Source organism: Phyllobates terribilis, unplaced genomic scaffold, assembly GCF_046119375.1.
Source record: "Phyllobates terribilis strain yellow unplaced genomic scaffold, ASM4611937v1 Scaffold_11__3_contigs__length_659146591, whole genome shotgun sequence".
NCBI lineage: Eukaryota > Metazoa > Chordata > Amphibia > Anura > Dendrobatidae > Phyllobates > Phyllobates terribilis.
Window position 1 is genome coordinate 642,069,648 of NW_027362771.1, and position 17,466 is coordinate 642,087,113.

The 17,466-nt window shown below is 41.4% G+C and overlaps 1 protein-coding gene across 1 annotated transcript in view; it reads right to left on the reverse strand.

Annotated features, from left to right (window-relative positions):
- Positions 1-17,466, reverse strand: part of LOC141165457 (alpha-N-acetylneuraminide alpha-2,8-sialyltransferase-like) — a 525,828-nt gene that overhangs the window by 476,436 nt on the left and 31,926 nt on the right. The window lies entirely within an intron of this gene.

Sequence of the window (17,466 nt, forward strand, 5' to 3'; positions counted from 1 at the left end):
GTAATAGGCAGCAGTGATACAGCAGAGACTAATAGTAATAGGCAGCAGTGATACAGCAGAGACTAATAGTAATAGGCAGCAGTGATACAGCAGAGATTAATAGTAACAGGCAGCAGTGATACAGCAGAGATTAATAGTAACAGGCAGCAGTGATACAGCAGAGATTAATAGTAATAGGCAGCAGTGATACAGCAGAGACTAATAGTAACAGGCAGCAGTGATACAGCAGAGACTAATAGTAACAGGCAGCAGTGATACAGCAGAGACTAATAGTAACAGGCAGCAGTGATACAGCAGAGACTAATAGTAATAGGCAGCAGTGATACAGCAGAGACTAATAGTAACAGACAGCAGTGATACAGCAGAGACTAATAGTAATAGGCAGCAGTGATACAGCAGAGACTAATAGTAACAGGCAGCAGTGATACAGCAGAGACTAATAGTAAAAGGCAGCAGTGATACAGCAGAGATTAATAGTAACAGGCAGCAGTGATACAGCAGAGTCTAATAGTAACAGGCAGCAGTGATACAGCAGAGACTAATAGTAATAGGCAGCAGTGATACAGCAGAGACTAATAGTAACAGGCAGCAGTGATACAGCAGAGACTAATAGTAACAGGCAGCAGTGATACAGCAGAGATTAATAGTAACAGGCAGCAGTGATACAGCAGAGACTAATAGTAAGAGGCAGCAGTGATACAGCAGAGACTAATAGTAACAGGCAGCAGTGATACAGCAGAGATTAATAGTAACAGGCAGCAGTGATACAGCAGAGACTAATAGTAATAGGCAGCAGTGATACAGCAGAGATTAATAGTAATAGGCAGCAGTGATACAGCAGAGACTAATAGTAACAGGCAGCAGTGATACAGCAGAGATTAATAGTAACAGACAGCAGTGATACAGAAGAGACTAATAGTAACAGGCAGCAGTGATACAGCAGAGACTAATAGTAATAGGCAGCAGTGATACAGCAGAGACTAATAGTAACAGGCAGCAGTGATACAGCAGAGACTAATAGTAACAGGCAGCAGTGATACAGCAGAGATTAATAGTAATAGGCAGCAGTGATACAGCAGAGACTAATAGTAACAGGCAGCAGTGATACAGCAGAGACTAATAGTAATAGGCAGCAGTGATACAGCAGAGACTAATAGTAACAGGCAGCAGTGATACAGCAGAGACTAATAGTAACAGGCAGCAGTGATACAGCAGAGATTAATAGTAAGAGGCAGCAGTGATACAGCAGAGACTAATAGTAACAGGCAGCAGTGATACAGCAGAGACTAATAGTAACAGGCAGCAGTGATACAGCAGAGATTAATAGTAAGAGGCAGTAGTGATACAGCAGAGACTAATAGTAATAGGCAGCAGTGATACAGCAGAGACTAATAGTAATAGGCAGCAGTGATACAGCAGAGACTAATAGTAATAGGCAGCAGTGATACAGCAGAGATTAATAGTAATAGGCAGCAGTGATACAGCAGAGACTAATAGTAATAGGCAGCAGTGATACAGCAGAGATTAATAGTAATAGGCAGCAGTGATACAGCAGAGACTAATAGTAACAGGCAGCAGTGATACAGCAGAGATTAATAGTAACAGGCAGCAGTGATACAGCAGAGATTAATAGTAATAGGCAGCAGTGATACAGCAGAGACTAATAGTAACAGGCAGCAGTGATACAGCAGAGACTAATAGTAACAGGCAGCAGTGATACAGCAGAGATTAATAGTAACAGGCAGCAGTGATACAGCAGAGACTAATAGTAACAGGCAGCAGTGATACAGCAGAGATTAATAGTAATAGGCAGCAGTGATACAGCAGAGACTAATAGTAATAGGCAGCAGTGATACAGAAGAGACTAATAGTAACAGGCAGCAGTGATACAGCAGAGACTAATAGTAACAGGCAGCAGTGATACAGCAGAGATTAATAGTAACAGGCTGCAGTGATACAGCAGAGATTAATAGTAACAGGCAGCAGTGATACAGCAGAGATTAATAGTAATAGGCAGCAGTGATACAGCAGAGACTAATAGTAATAGGCAGCAGTGATACAGCAGAGACTAATAGTAATAGGCAGCAGTGATACAGCAGAGATTAATAGTAACAGGCAGCAGTGATACAGCAGAGATTAATAGTAACAGGCAGCAGTGATACAGCAGAGATTAATAGTAACAGGCAGCAGTGATACAGCAGAGATTAATAGTAACAGGCAGCAGTGATACAGCAGAGACTAATAGTAACAGGCAGCAGTGATACAGCAGAGATTAATAGTAACAGGCAGCAGTGATACAGCAGAGATTAATAGTAACAGGCAGCAGTGATACAGCAGAGACACATAGTAACAGGCAGCAGTGATACAGCAGAGACAAATAGTAACAGGCAGCAGTGATACAGCAGAGACTAATAGTAACAGGCAGCAGTGATACAGCAGAGACTAATAGTAACAGGCAGCAGTGATACAGCAGAGACTAATAGTAACAGGCAGCAGTGATACAGCAGAGACTAATAGTAACAGGCAGCAGTGATACAGCAGAGACTAATAGTAACAGGCAGCAGTGATACAGCAGAGACTAATAGTAACAGGCAGCAGTGATACAGCAGAGACTAATAGTAACAGGCAGCAGTGATACAGCAGAGACTAATAGTAACAGGCAGCAGTGATACAGAAGAGACTAATAGTAACAGGCAGCAGTGATACAGAAGAGACTAATAGTAACAGGCAGCAGTGATACAGCAGAGACTAATAGTAACAGGCAGCAGTGATACAGCAGAGATTAATAGTAACAGGCAGCAGTGATACAGCAGAGATTAATAGTAACAGGCAGCAGTGATACATCAGAGATTAATAGTAACAGGCAGCAGTGATACAGCATAGATTAATAGTAACAGGCAGCAGTGATACAGAAGAGACTAATAGTAACAGGCAGCAGTGATACAGCAGAGACTAATAGTAACAGACAGCAGTGATACAGCAGAGACTAATAGTAATAGGCAGCAGTGATACAGCATAGATTAATAGTAACAGACAGCAGTGATACAGCATAGATTAATAGTAACAGGCAGCAGTGATACAGCAGAGACTAATAGTAACAGGCAGCAGTGATACAGCAGAGACTAATAGTAACAGGCAGCAGTGATACAGCATAGATTAATAGTAACAGGCAGCAGTGATACAGCAGACATTAATAGTAACAGGCAGCAGTGATACAGAAGAGACTAATAGTAACAGGCAGCAGTGATACAGCAGAGACTAATAGTAATAGGCAGCAGTGATACAGCATAGATTAATAGTAACAGGCAGCAGTGATACAGCAGAGACTAATAGTAATAGGCAGCAGTGATACAGCATAGATTAATAGTAACAGGCAGCAGTGATACAGCAGAGACTAATAGTAACAGGCAGCAGTGATACAGCATAGATTAATAGTAACAGGCAGCAGTGATACAGCAGACATTAATAGTAACAGGCAGCAGTGATACAGAAGAGACTAATAGTAACAGGCAGCAGTGATACAGCAGAGACTAATAGTAACAGGCAGCAGTGATACAGCATAGATTAATAGTAACAGGCAGCAGTGATACAGCATAGATTAATAGTAACAGGCAGCAGTGATACAGAAGAGATTAATAGTAACAGACAGCAGTGATACAGCAGAGACTAATAGTAACAGGCAGCAGTGATACAGCAGAGACTAATAGTAACAGGCAGCAGTGATACAGCAGAGACTAATAGTAACAGACAGCAGTGATACAGCAGAGACTAATAGTAACAGACAGCAGTGATACAGAAGAGATTAATAGTAACAGACAGCAGTGATACAGCAGAGACTAATAGTAACAGGCAGCAGTGATACAGCAGAGACTAATAGTAACAGGCAGCAGTGATACAGCAGAGACTAATAGTAACAGGCAGCAGTGATACAGCTGAGATTAATAGTAACAGGCAGCAGTGATACAGCAGAGACTAATAGTAACAGGCAGCAGTGATACAGCAGAGACTAATAGTAACAGACAGCAGTGATACAGCATAGATTAATAGTAACAGGCAGCAGTGATACAGCAGAGATTAATAGTAACAGGCAGCAGTGATACAGCAGAGACTAATAGTAACAGGCAGCAGTGATACAGCAGAGACTAATAGTAACAGACAGCAGTGATACAGCATAGATTAATAGTAACAGGCAGCAGTGATACAGCATAGATTAATAGTAACAGGCAGCAGTGATACAGCATAGATTAATAGTAACAGGCAGCAGTGATACAGCATAGATTAATAGTAACAGGCAGCAGTGATACAGCATAGATTAATAGTAACAGGCAGCAGTGATACAGAAGAGACTAATAGTAACAGGCAGCAGTGATACAGCAGAGACTAATAGTAACAGGCAGCAGTGATACAGCAGAGACTAATAGTAACAGGCAGCAGTGATACAGCAGAGACTAATAGTAACAGACAGCAGTGATACAGCAGAGATTAATAGTAACAGGCAGCAGTGATACAGCATAGATTAATAGTAACAGGCAGCAGTGATACAGCATAGATTAATAGTAACAGGCAGCAGTGATACAGCATAGATTAATAGTAACAGGCAGCAGTGATACAGCTGAGATTAATAGTAACAGGCAGCAGTGATACAGAAGAGACTAACAGTAACAGGCAGCAGTGATACAGCAGAGACTAATAGTAACAGGCAGCAGTGATACAGCAGAGACTAATAGTAACAGACAGCAGTGATACAGCAGAGATTAATAGTAACAGGCAGCAGTGATACAGCATAGATTAATAGTAACAGGCAGCAGTGATACAGCATAGATTAATAGTAACAGGCAGCAGTGATACAGCATAGATTAATAGTAACAGGCAGCAGTGATACAGCATAGATTAATAGTAACAGGCAGCAGTGATACAGAAGAGACTAATAGTAACAGGCAGCAGTGATACAGCAGAGACTAATAGTAACAGACAGCAGTGATACAGAAGAGATTAATCGTAACAGGCAGCAGTGATACAGCAGAGACTAATAGTAACAGGGAGCAGTGATACAGCAGAGATTAATAGTAACAGGCAGCAGTGATACAGCAGAGACTAATAGTAACAGGGAGCAGTGATACAGCGGAGATTAATAGTAACAGACAGCAGTGATACAGCAGAGATTAATAGTAACAGGCAGCAGTGATACAGCAGAGACTAATAGTAACAGGCAGCAGTGATACTGCAGAGACTAATAGTAACAGGCAGCAGTGATACAGCAGAGATTAATAGTAACAGGCAGCAGTGATACAGCAGAGACTAATAGTAACAGGCAGCAGTGATACTGCAGAGACTAATAGTAACAGGCAGCAGTGATACAGAAGAGACTAATAGTAACAGGCAGCAGTGATACAGCAGAGACTAATAGTAACAGACAGCAGTGATACAGCGGAGATTAATAGTAACAGGCAGCAGTGATACAGCAGAGACTAATAGTAACAGACAGCAGTGATACAGCGGAGATTAATAGTAACAGGCAGCAGTGATACAGCAGAGACTAATAGTAACAGACAGCAGTGATACAGCAGAGATTAATAGTAACAGGCAGCAGTGATACAGCAGAGATTAATAGTAACAGGCAGCAGTGATACAGAAGAGACTAATAGTAACAGACAGCAGTGATACAGCAGAGATTAATAGTAACAGGCAGCAGTGATACAGAAGAGACTAATAGTAACAGACAGCAGTGATACAGCGGAGATTAATAGTAACAGGCAGCAGTGATACAGCAGAGACTAATAGTAACAGGCACCAGTGATACAGCAGAGACTAATAGTAACAGACAGCAGTGATACAGCTGAGATTAATAGTAACAGACAGCAGTGATACAGCAGAGATTAATAGTAACAGGCAGCAGTGATACAGCGGAGATTAATAGTAACAGACAGCAGTGATACAGCAGAGATTAATAGTAACAGGCAGCAGTGATACAGCAGAGATTAATAGTAACAGACAGCAGTGATACAGCAGAGATTAATAGTAAGAGGCAGCAGTGATACAGCAGAGATTAATAGTAACAGGCAGCAGTGATACAGCAGAGATTAATAGTAACAGACAGCAGTGATACAGCAGAGATTAATAGTAAGAGGCAGCAGTGATACAGCAGAGATTAATAGTAAGAGGCAGCAGTGATACAGCAGAGATTAATAGTAAGAGGCAGCAGTGATACAGCGGAGATTAATAGTAACAGACAGCAGTGATACAGCAGAGATTAATAGTAACAGGCAGCAGAGATACAGCAGAGACTAATAGTAACAGGCAGCAGTGATACAGCAGAGACTAATAGTAACAGGCAGCAGTGATACAGCAGAGATTAATAGTAACAGACAGCAGTGATACAGCAGAGATTAATAGTAACAGGCAGCAGAGATGCAGCAGAGACTAATAGTAACAGGCAGCAGTGATACAGCAGAGATTAATAGTAACAGACAGCAGTGATACATCAGAGATTAATAGTAACAGGCAGCAGTGATACAGCAGAGACTAATAGTAACAGGCAGCAGTGATACTTCAGAGACTAATAGTAACAGGCAGCAGTGATACTTCAGAGATTAATAGTAACAGGCAGCAGTGATACAGAAGAGACTAATAGTAACAGGCAGCAGTGATACAGCAGAGACTAATAGTAACAGGCAGCAGTGATACTTCAGAGACTAATAGTAACAGGCAGCAGTGATACAGCAGAGATTAATAGTAACAGGCAGCAGTGATACAGCAGAGATTAATAGTAACAGGCAGCAGTGATACAGCAGAGACTAATAGTAACAGACAGCAGTGATACAGCAGAGATTAATAGTAACAGGCAGCAGTGATACAGAAGAGACTAATAGTGACAGGCAGCAGTGATACAGCAGAGACTAATAGTAACAGGCAGCAGTGATATAGCAGAGATTAATAGTAAGAGGCAGCAGTGATACAGCAGAGACTAATAGTAACAGGCAGCAGTGATACAGCAGAGACTAATAGTAACAGGCAGCAGTGATACAGCAGAGATTAATAGTAACAGACAGCAATGATACAGCAGAGATTAATAGTAACAGGCAGCAGTGATACAGCAGAGATTAATAGTAACAGGCAGCAGTGATACAGCAGAGATTAATAGTAACAGGCAGCAGTGATACAGCAGAGACTAATAGTAACAGGCAGCAGTGATACAGCAGAGATTAATAGTAACAGACAGCAGTGATACATCAGAGATTAATAGTAACAGGCAGCAGTGATACAGCAGAGACTAATAGTAACAGGCAGCAGTGATACTTCAGAGACTAATAGTAACAGGCAGCAGTGATACAGCAGAGATTAATAGTAACAGACAGCAATGATACAGCAGAGATTAATAGTAACAGGCAGCAGTGATACAGCAGAGATTAATAGTAACAGGCAGCAGTGATACAGCAGAGACTAATAGTAACAGACAGCAGTGATACAGCAGAGACTAATAGTAACAGGCAGCAGTGATACAGCAGAGACTAATAGTAACAGGCAGCAGTGATACAGCAGAGATTAATAGTAACAGGCAGCAGTGATACAGCAGAGATTAATAGTAACAGGCAGCAGTGATACAGCAGAGATTAATAGTAACAGACAGCAGTGATAGAGCGGAGATTAATAGTAACAGACAGCAGTGATACAGCGGAGATTAATAGTAACAGGCAGCAGTGATACAGCAGAGATTAATAGTAACAGGCAGCAGTGATACAGCAGAGATTAATAGTAACAGGCAGCAGTGATACAGCAGAGACTAATAGTAACAGACAGCAGTGATACAGCAGAGATTAATAGTAACAGACAGCAGTGATACAGCAGAGACTAATAGTAACAGACAGCAGTGATACAGCAGAGATTAATAGTAACAGGCAGCAGTGATACAGCAGAGACGAATAGTAACAGGCAGCAGTGATACAGCAGAGATTAATAGTAACAGGCAGCAGTGATACAGCAGAGACTAATAGTAACAGACAGCAGTGATACAGCAGAGATTAATAGTAACAGGCAGCAGTGATACAGCAGAGATTAATAGTAACAGGCAGCAGTGATACAGCAGAGATTAATAGTAACAGGCAGCAGTGATACAGCAGAGACTAATAGTAACAGACAGCAGTGATACAGCAGAGATTAATAGTAACAGGCAGCAGTGATACAGCAGAGACTAATAGTAACAGGCAGCAGTGATACAGCAGAGATTAATAGTAACAGGCAGCAGTGATACAGCAGAGACTAATAGTAACAGACAGCAGTGATACAGCAGAGATTAATAGTAACAGGCAGCAGTGATACAGCAGAGATTAATAGTAACAGGCAGCAGTGATACAGCAGAGACTAATAGTAACAGACAGCAGTGATACAGCAGAGATTAATAGTAACAGGCAGCAGTGATACAGCAGAGACTAATAGTAACAGGCAGCAGTGATACAGCAGAGATTAATAGTAACAGGCAGCAGTGATACAGCAGAGACTAATAGTAACAGACAGCAGTGATACAGCAGAGATTAATAGTAACAGGCAGCAGTGATACAGCAGAGACTAATAGTAACAGGCAGCAGTGATACAGCAGAGACTAATAGTAACAGGCAGCAGTGATACAGCAGAGATTAATAGTAACAGACAGCAGTGATACAGCAGAGATTAATAGTAACAGGCAGCAGTGATACAGCAGAGATTAATAGTAACAGGCAGCAGTGATACAGCAGAGATTAATAGTAACAGACAGCAGTGATACAGCAGAGATTAATAGTAACAGGCAGCAGTGATACAGCAGAGACTAATAGTAACAGGCAGCAGTGATACAGCAGAGATTAATAGTAACAGACAGCAGTGATACAGCAGAGACTAATAGTAACAGGCAGCAGTGATACAGCGGAGATTAATAGTAACAGACAGCAGTGATACAGCGGCGATTAATAGTAACAGACAGCAGTGATACAGCAGAGATTAATAGTAACAGGCAGCAGTGATACAGCAGAGATTAATAGTAACAGGCAGCAGTGATACAGCGGAGATTAATAGTAACAGACAGCAGTGATACATCAGAGATTAATAGTAACAGACAGCAGTGATACAGCAGAGATTAATAGTAACAGACAGCAGTGATACATCAGAGATTAATAGTAACAGGCAGCAGTGATACAGCAGAGATTAATAGTAACAGACAGCAGTGATACATCAGAGATTAATAGTAACAGACAGCAGTGATACAGCGGAGATTAATAGTAACAGACAGCAGTGATACAGCAGAGATTAATAGTAACAGGCAGCAGTGATACAGCAGAGATTAATAGTAACAGACAGCAGTGATACAGCGGAGATTAATAGTAACAGACAGCAGTGATACATCAGAGATTAATAGTAACAGACAGCAGTGATACAGCGGAGATTAATAGTAACAGACAGCAGTGATACAGCAGAGACTAATAGTAACAGGCAGCAGTGATACAGCGGAGATTAATAGTAACAGACAGCAGTGATACAGCGGAGATTAATAGTAACAGACAGCAGTGATACAGCAGAGATTAATAGTAACAGGCAGCAGTGATACAGCAGAGATTAATAGTAACAGGCAGCAGTGATACAGCAGAGACTAATAGTAACAGGCAGCAGTGATACAGCAGAGACTAATAGTAACAGACAGCAGTGATACAGCAGAGACTAATAGTAACAGGCAGCAGTGATACAGCAGAGACTAATAGTAACAGACAGCAGTGATACAGCAGAGACTAATAGTAACAGGCAGCAGTGATACAGCAGAGACTAATAGTAACAGACAGCAGTGATACAGCAGAGACTAATAGTAACAGGCAGCAGTGATACAGCAGAGATTAATAGTAACAGACAGCAGTGATACAGCAGAGACTAATAGTAACAGGCAGCAGTGATACAGCAGAGACTAATAGTAACAGACAGCAGTGATACAGCAGAGACTAATAGTAACAGGCAGCAGTGATACAGCAGAGACTAATAGTAACAGGCAGCAGTGATACAGCAGAGACTAATAGTAACAGACAGCAGTGATACAGCAGAGACTAATAGTAACAGGCAGCAGTGATACAGCAGAGACTAATAGTAACAGACAGCAGTGATACAGCAGAGACTAATAGTAACAGGCAGCAGTGATACAGCGGAGATTAATAGTAACAGACAGCAGTGATACAGCAGAGATTAATAGTAACAGGCAGCAGTGATACAGCAGAGACTAATAGTAACAGGCAGCAGTGATACAGCAGAGATTAATAGTAACAGGCAGCAGTGATACAGCAGAGATTAATAGTAACAGGCAGCAGTGATACAGCAGAGACTAATAGTAACAGGCAGCAGTGATACTTCAGAGACTAATAGTAACAGGCAGCAGTGATACAGCAGAGATTAATAGTAACAGGCAGCAGTGATACAGCAGAGACTAATAGTAACAGACAGCAGTGATACAGCAGAGATTAATAGTAACAGGCAGCAATGATACAGCAGAGATTAATAGTAACAGACAGCAGTGATACAGCAGAGATTAATAGTAACAGGCAGCAATGATACAGCAGAGATTAATAGTAACAGGCAGCAGTGATACAGCAGAGATTAATAGTAACAGGCAGCAGTGATACAGCAGAGACTAATAGTAACAGACAGCAGTGATACAGCAGAGATTAATAGTAACAGGCAGCAGTGATACAGCAGAGACTAATAGTAACAGACAGCAGTGATACAGCAGAGACTAATAGTAACAGGCAGCAGTGATACAGCAGAGATTAATAGTAACAGGCAGCAGTGATACAGCAGAGACTAATAGTAACAGACAGCAGTGATACAGCAGAGATTAATAGTAACAGGCAGCAGTGATACAGCAGAGACTAATAGTAACAGACAGCAGTGATACAGCAGAGACTAATAGTAACAGGCAGCAGTGATACAGCAGAGATTAATAGTAACAGACAGCAGTGATACAGCAGAGATTAATAGTAACAGGCAGCAATGATACAGCAGAGATTAATAGTAACAGGCAGCAGTGATACAGCAGAGACTAATAGTAACAGACAGCAGTGATACAGCAGAGATTAATAGTAACAGACAGCAGTGATACAGCAGAGATTAATAGTAACAGGCAGCAATGATACAGCAGAGATTAATAGTAACAGGCAGCAGTGATACAGCAGAGATTAATAGTAACAGGCAGCAGTGATACAGCAGAGATTAATAGTAACAGGCAGCAGTGATACATCAGAGATTAATAGTAACAGGCAGCAGTGATGCAGCAGAGAATAATAGTAACAGACAGCAGTGATACAGCAGAGATTAATAGTAACAGGCAGCAGTGATACAGCAGAGACTAATAGTAACAGACAGCAGTGATACAGCAGAGATTAATAGTAACAGGCAGCAGTGATACAGCAGAGATTAATAGTAACAGGCAGCAGTGATACAGCAGAGATTAATAGTAACAGGCAGCAGTGATACATCAGAGATTAATAGTAACAGGCAGCAGTGATGCAGCAGAGAATAATAGTAACAGACAGCAGTGATACAGCAGAGATTAATAGTAACAGGCAGCAATGATACAGCAGAGATTAATAGTAACAGGCAGCAGTGATACAGCAGAGACTAATAGTAACAGACAGCAGTGATACAGCAGAGATTAATAGTAACAGACAGCAGTGATACAGCAGAGATTAATAGTAACAGGCAGCAATGATACAGCAGAGACTAATAGTAACAGACAGCAGTGATACATCAGAGATTAATAGTAACAGGCAGCAGTGATACAGCAGAGATTAATAGTAACAGGCAGCAGTGATACATCAGAGATTAATAGTAACAGGCAGCAGTGATGCAGCAGAGAATAATAGTAACAGACAGCAGTGATACAGCAGAGATTAATAGTAACAGGCAGCAGTGATACAGCAGAGACTAATAGTAACAGACAGCAGTGATACAGCAGAGATTAATAGTAACAGGCAGCAGTGATACAGCAGAGACTAATAGTAACAGACAGCAGTGATACAGCAGAGACTAATAGTAACAGGCAGCAGTGATACAGCAGAGACTAATAGTAACAGGCAGCAGTGATACAGCAGAGATTAATAGTAACAGGCAGCAGTGATACAGCAGAGATTAATAGTAACAGGCAGCAGTGATACAGCAGAGATTAATAGTAACAGACAGCAGTGATACAGCGGAGATTAATAGTAACAGACAGCAGTGATACAGCGGAGATTAATAGTAACAGGCAGCAGTGATACAGCAGAGATTAATAGTAACAGGCAGGAGTGATACAGCAGAGACTAATAGTAACAGACAGCAGTGATACAGCAGAGATTAATAGTAACAGGCAGCAGTGATACAGCAGAGACTAATAGTAACAGACAGCAGTGATACAGCAGAGATTAATAGTAACAGGCAGCAGTGATACAGCAGAGACTAATAGTAACAGACAGCAGTGATACAGCAGAGATTAATAGTAACAGGCAGCAGTGATACAGCAGAGATTAATAGTAACAGGCAGCAGTGATACAGCAGAGACTAATAGTAACAGACAGCAGTGATACAGCAGAGATTAATAGTAACAGGCAGCAGTGATACAGCAGAGATTAATAGTAACAGGCAGCAGTGATACAGCAGAGATTAATAGTAACAGGCAGCAGTGATACAGCAGAGACTAATAGTAACAGACAGCAGTGATACAGCAGAGATTAATAGTAACAGGCAGCAGTGATACAGCAGAGATTAATAGTAACAGGCAGCAGTGATACAGCAGAGATTAATAGTAACAGGCAGCAGTGATACAGCAGAGATTAATAGTAACAGACAGCAGTGATACAGCAGAGATTAATAGTAACAGGCAGCAGTGATACAGCAGAGATTAATAGTAACAGGCAGCAGTGATACAGCAGAGATTAATAGTAACAGACAGCAGTGATACAGCAGAGATTAATAGTAACAGGCAGCAGTGATACAGCAGAGATTAATAGTAACAGGCAGCAGTGATACAGCAGAGACTAATAGTAACAGGCAGCAGTGATACAGCAGAGATTAATAGTAACAGACAGCAGTGATACAGCGGAGATTAATAGTAACAGACAGCAGTGATACAGCGGAGATTAATAGTAACAGGCAGCAGTGATACAGCGGAGATTAATAGTATCAGACAGCAGTGATACAGCGGAGATTAATAGTAACAGACAGCAGTGATACAGCAGAGATTAATAGTAACAGGCAGCAGTGATACAGCAGAGATTAATAGTAACAGGCAGCAGTGATACAGCAGAGACTAATAGTAACAGGCAGCAGTGATACAGCAGAGATTAATAGTAACAGGCAGCAGTGATACAGAAGAGACTAATAGTAACAGACAGCAGTGATACAGCAGAGACTAATAGTAACAGGCAGCAGTGATACAGCAGAGACTAATAGTAACAGACAGCAGTGATACAGCAGAGACTAATAGTAACAGGCAGCAGTGATACAGCAGAGACTAATAGTAACAGACAGCAGTGATACAGCAGAGACTAATAGTAACAGGCAGCAGTGATACAGCAGAGATTAATAGTAACAGACAGCAGTGATACAGCAGAGACTAATAGTAACAGGCAGCAGTGATACAGCAGAGACTAATAGTAACAGACAGCAGTGATACAGCAGAGACTAATAGTAACAGGCAGCAGTGATACAGCAGAGACTAATAGTAACAGGCAGCAGTGATACAGCAGAGACTAATAGTAACAGACAGCAGTGATACAGCAGAGACTAATAGTAACAGGCAGCAGTGATACAGCAGAGATTAATAGTAACAGGCAGCAGTGATACAGCAGAGATTAATAGTAACAGGCAGCAGTGATACAGCAGAGACTAATAGTAACAGGCAGCAGTGATACAGCAGAGACTAATAGTAACAGACAGCAGTGATACAGCAGAGACTAATAGTAACAGGCAGCAGTGATACAGCAGAGACTAATAGTAACAGACAGCAGTGATACAGCAGAGATTAATAGTAACAGGCAGCAGTGATACAGCAGAGACTAATAGTAACAGACAGCAGTGATACATCAGAGACTAATAGTAACAGGCAGCAGTGATACAGCAGAGACTAATAGTAACAGACAGCAGTGATACAGCAGAGACTAATAGTAACAGGCAGCAGTGATACAGCAGAGATTAATAGTAACAGGCAGCAGTGATACAGCAGAGACTAATAGTAACAGACAGCAGTGATACAGCAGAGACTAATAGTAACAGACAGCAGTGATACAGCAGATATTAATAGTAACAGGCAGCAGTGATACAGCAGAGATTAATAGTAACAGGCAGCAGTGATACAGCAGATATTAATAGTAACAGGCAGCAGTGATACAGCAGAGACTAATAGTAACAGACAGCAGTGATACAGCAGAGATTAATAGTAACAGACCGCAGTGATACAGCAGAGATTAATAGTAACAGGCAGCAGTGATACTGCAGAGACTAATAGTAACAGACAGCAGTGATACAGCAGAGACTAATAGTAACAGACCGCAGTGATACAGCAGAGATTAATAGTAACAGGCAGCAGTGATACTGCAGAGACTAATAGTAACAGGCAGCAGTGATACAGCAGAGACTAATAGTAACAGACCGCAGTGATACAGCAGAGACTAATAGTAACAGGCAGCAGTGATACAGCAGAGACTAATAGTAACAGACAGCAGTGATACAGCAGAGACTAATAGTAACAGGCAGCAGTGATACAGCAGAGACTAATAGTAACAGACAGCAGTGATACAGCAGATATTAATAGTAACAGGCAGCAGTGATACAGCAGAGATTAATAGTAACAGGCAGCAGTGATACAGCAGATATTAATAGTAACAGGCAGCAGTGATACAGCAGAGACTAATAGTAACAGACAGCAGTGATACAGCAGAGATTAATAGTAACAGACCGCAGTGATACAGCAGAGATTAATAGTAACAGGCAGCAGTGATACTGCAGAGACTAATAGTAACAGACAGCAGTGATACAGCAGAGACTAATAGTAACAGACCGCAGTGATACAGCAGAGATTAATAGTAACAGGCAGCAGTGATACTGCAGAGACTAATAGTAACAGGCAGCAGTGATACAGCAGAGATTAATAGTAACAGGCAGCAGTGATACTGCAGAGAGTAATAGTAACAGACAGCAGTGATACAGCAGAGACTAATAGTAACAGGCAGCAGTGATACAGCAGAGATTAATAGTAACAGGCAGCAGTGATACAGCAGAGACTAATAGTAACAGACAGCAGTGATACAGCAGAGACTAATAGTAACAGACAGCAGTGATACAGCAGAGACTAATAGTAACAGACAGCAGTGATACAGCAGAGACTAATAGTAACAGACAGCAGTGATACAGCAGAGATTAATAGTAACAGGCAGCAGTGATACAGCAGATATTAATAGTACCAGGCAGCAGTGATACAGCAGAGACTAATAGTAACAGACAGCAGTGATACAGCAGAGATTAATAGTAACAGACCGCAGTGATACAGCAGAGATTAATAGTAACAGGCAGCAGTGATACAGCAGAGATTAATAGTAACAGGCAGCAGTGATACAGCAGAGATTAATAGTAATAGGCAGCAGTGATACAGCAGAGATTAATAGTAACAGACAGCAGTGATACAGCAGATATTAATAGTACCAGGCAGCAGTGATACAGCAGAGACTAATAGTAACAGACAGCAGTGATACAGCAGAGATTAATAGTAACAGACCGCAGTGATACAGCAGAGATTAATAGTAACAGGCAGCAGTGATACTGCAGAGACTAATAGTAACAGACAGCAGTGATACAGCAGAGACTAATAGTAACAGACAGCAGTGATACTGCAGAGATTAATAGTAACAGGCAGCAGTGATACTGCAGAGACTAATAGTAACAGGCAGCAGTGATACACCAGAGACTAATAGTAACAGGCAGCAGTGATACAGCAGAGATTAATAGTAACAGGCAGCAGTGATGCAGCAGAGATTAATAGTAACAGGCAGCAGTGATACAGAAGAGACTAATAGTAACAGGCAGCAGTGATACAGAAGAGACTAATAGTAACAGGCAGCAGTGATACAGCAGAGACTAATAGTAACAGGCAGCAGTGATACAGAAGAGACTAATAGTAACAGGCAGCAGTGATACAGCAGAGATTAATAGTAACAGGCAGCAGTGATACAGCAGAGATTAATAGTACAAGGCAGCAGTGATACAGCAGAGACTAATAGTAACAGGCAGCAGTGATACAGCAGAGATTAATAGTACAAGGCAGCAGTGATACAGCAGAGACTAATAGTAACAGGCAGCAGTGATACAGAAGAGACTAATAGTAACAGGCAGCAGTGATACAGCAGAGATTAATAGTAACAGACAGCAGTGATACAGCAGAGACTAATAGTAACAGACAGCAGTGATACAGCAGAGACTAATAGTAACAGGCAGCAGTGATACAGAAGAGACTAATAGTAACAGGCAGCAGTGATACAGCAGAGATTAATAGTAACAGACAGCAGTGATACAGCAGAGACTAATAGTAACAGGCAGCAGTGATACAGCAGAGACTAATAGTAACAGGCAGCAGTGATACAGCAGAGACTAATAGTAACAGACAGCAGTGATACAGCAGAGACTAATAGTAATAGGCAGCAGTGATACAGCAGAGATTAATAGTACAAGGCAGCAGTGATGCAGCAGAGACTAATAGTAACAGGCAGCAGTGATACAGCAGAGACTAATAGTAACAGGCAGCAGTGATACAGCAGAGATTAATAGTAACAGGCAGCAGTGATACTGCAGAGACTAATAGTAACAGGCAGCAGTGATACAGCAGAGATTAATAGTAACAGGCAGCAGTGATGCAGCAGAGACTAATAGTAACAGGCAGCAGTGATACAGAAGAGACTAATAGTAACAGGCAGCAGTGATACAGAAGAGACTAATAGTAACAGGCAGCAGTGATACAGCAGAGACTAATAGTAACAGGCAGCAGTGATACAGAAGAGACTAATAGTAACAGGCAGCAGTGATACAGCAGAGATTAATAGTAACAGGCAGCAGTGATACAGCAGAGACTAATAGTAACAGGCAGCAGTGATACAGAAGAGACTAATAGTAACAGGCAGCAGTGATACAGAAGAGACTAATAGTACAAGGCAGCAGTGATACAGCAGAGACTAATAGTAACAGGCAGCAGTGATACAGAAGAGACTAATAGTAACAGGCAGCAGTGATACATCAGAGATTAATAGTAACAGACAGCAGTGATACTGCAGAGACTAATAGTAACAGACAGCAGTGATACAGCAGAGACTAATAGTAACAGGCAGCAGTGATACAGAAGAGACTAATAGTAACAGGCAGCAGTGATACAGCAGAGATTAATAGTAACAGACAGCAGTGATACAGCAGAGACTAATAGTAACAGGCAGCAGTGATACAGCA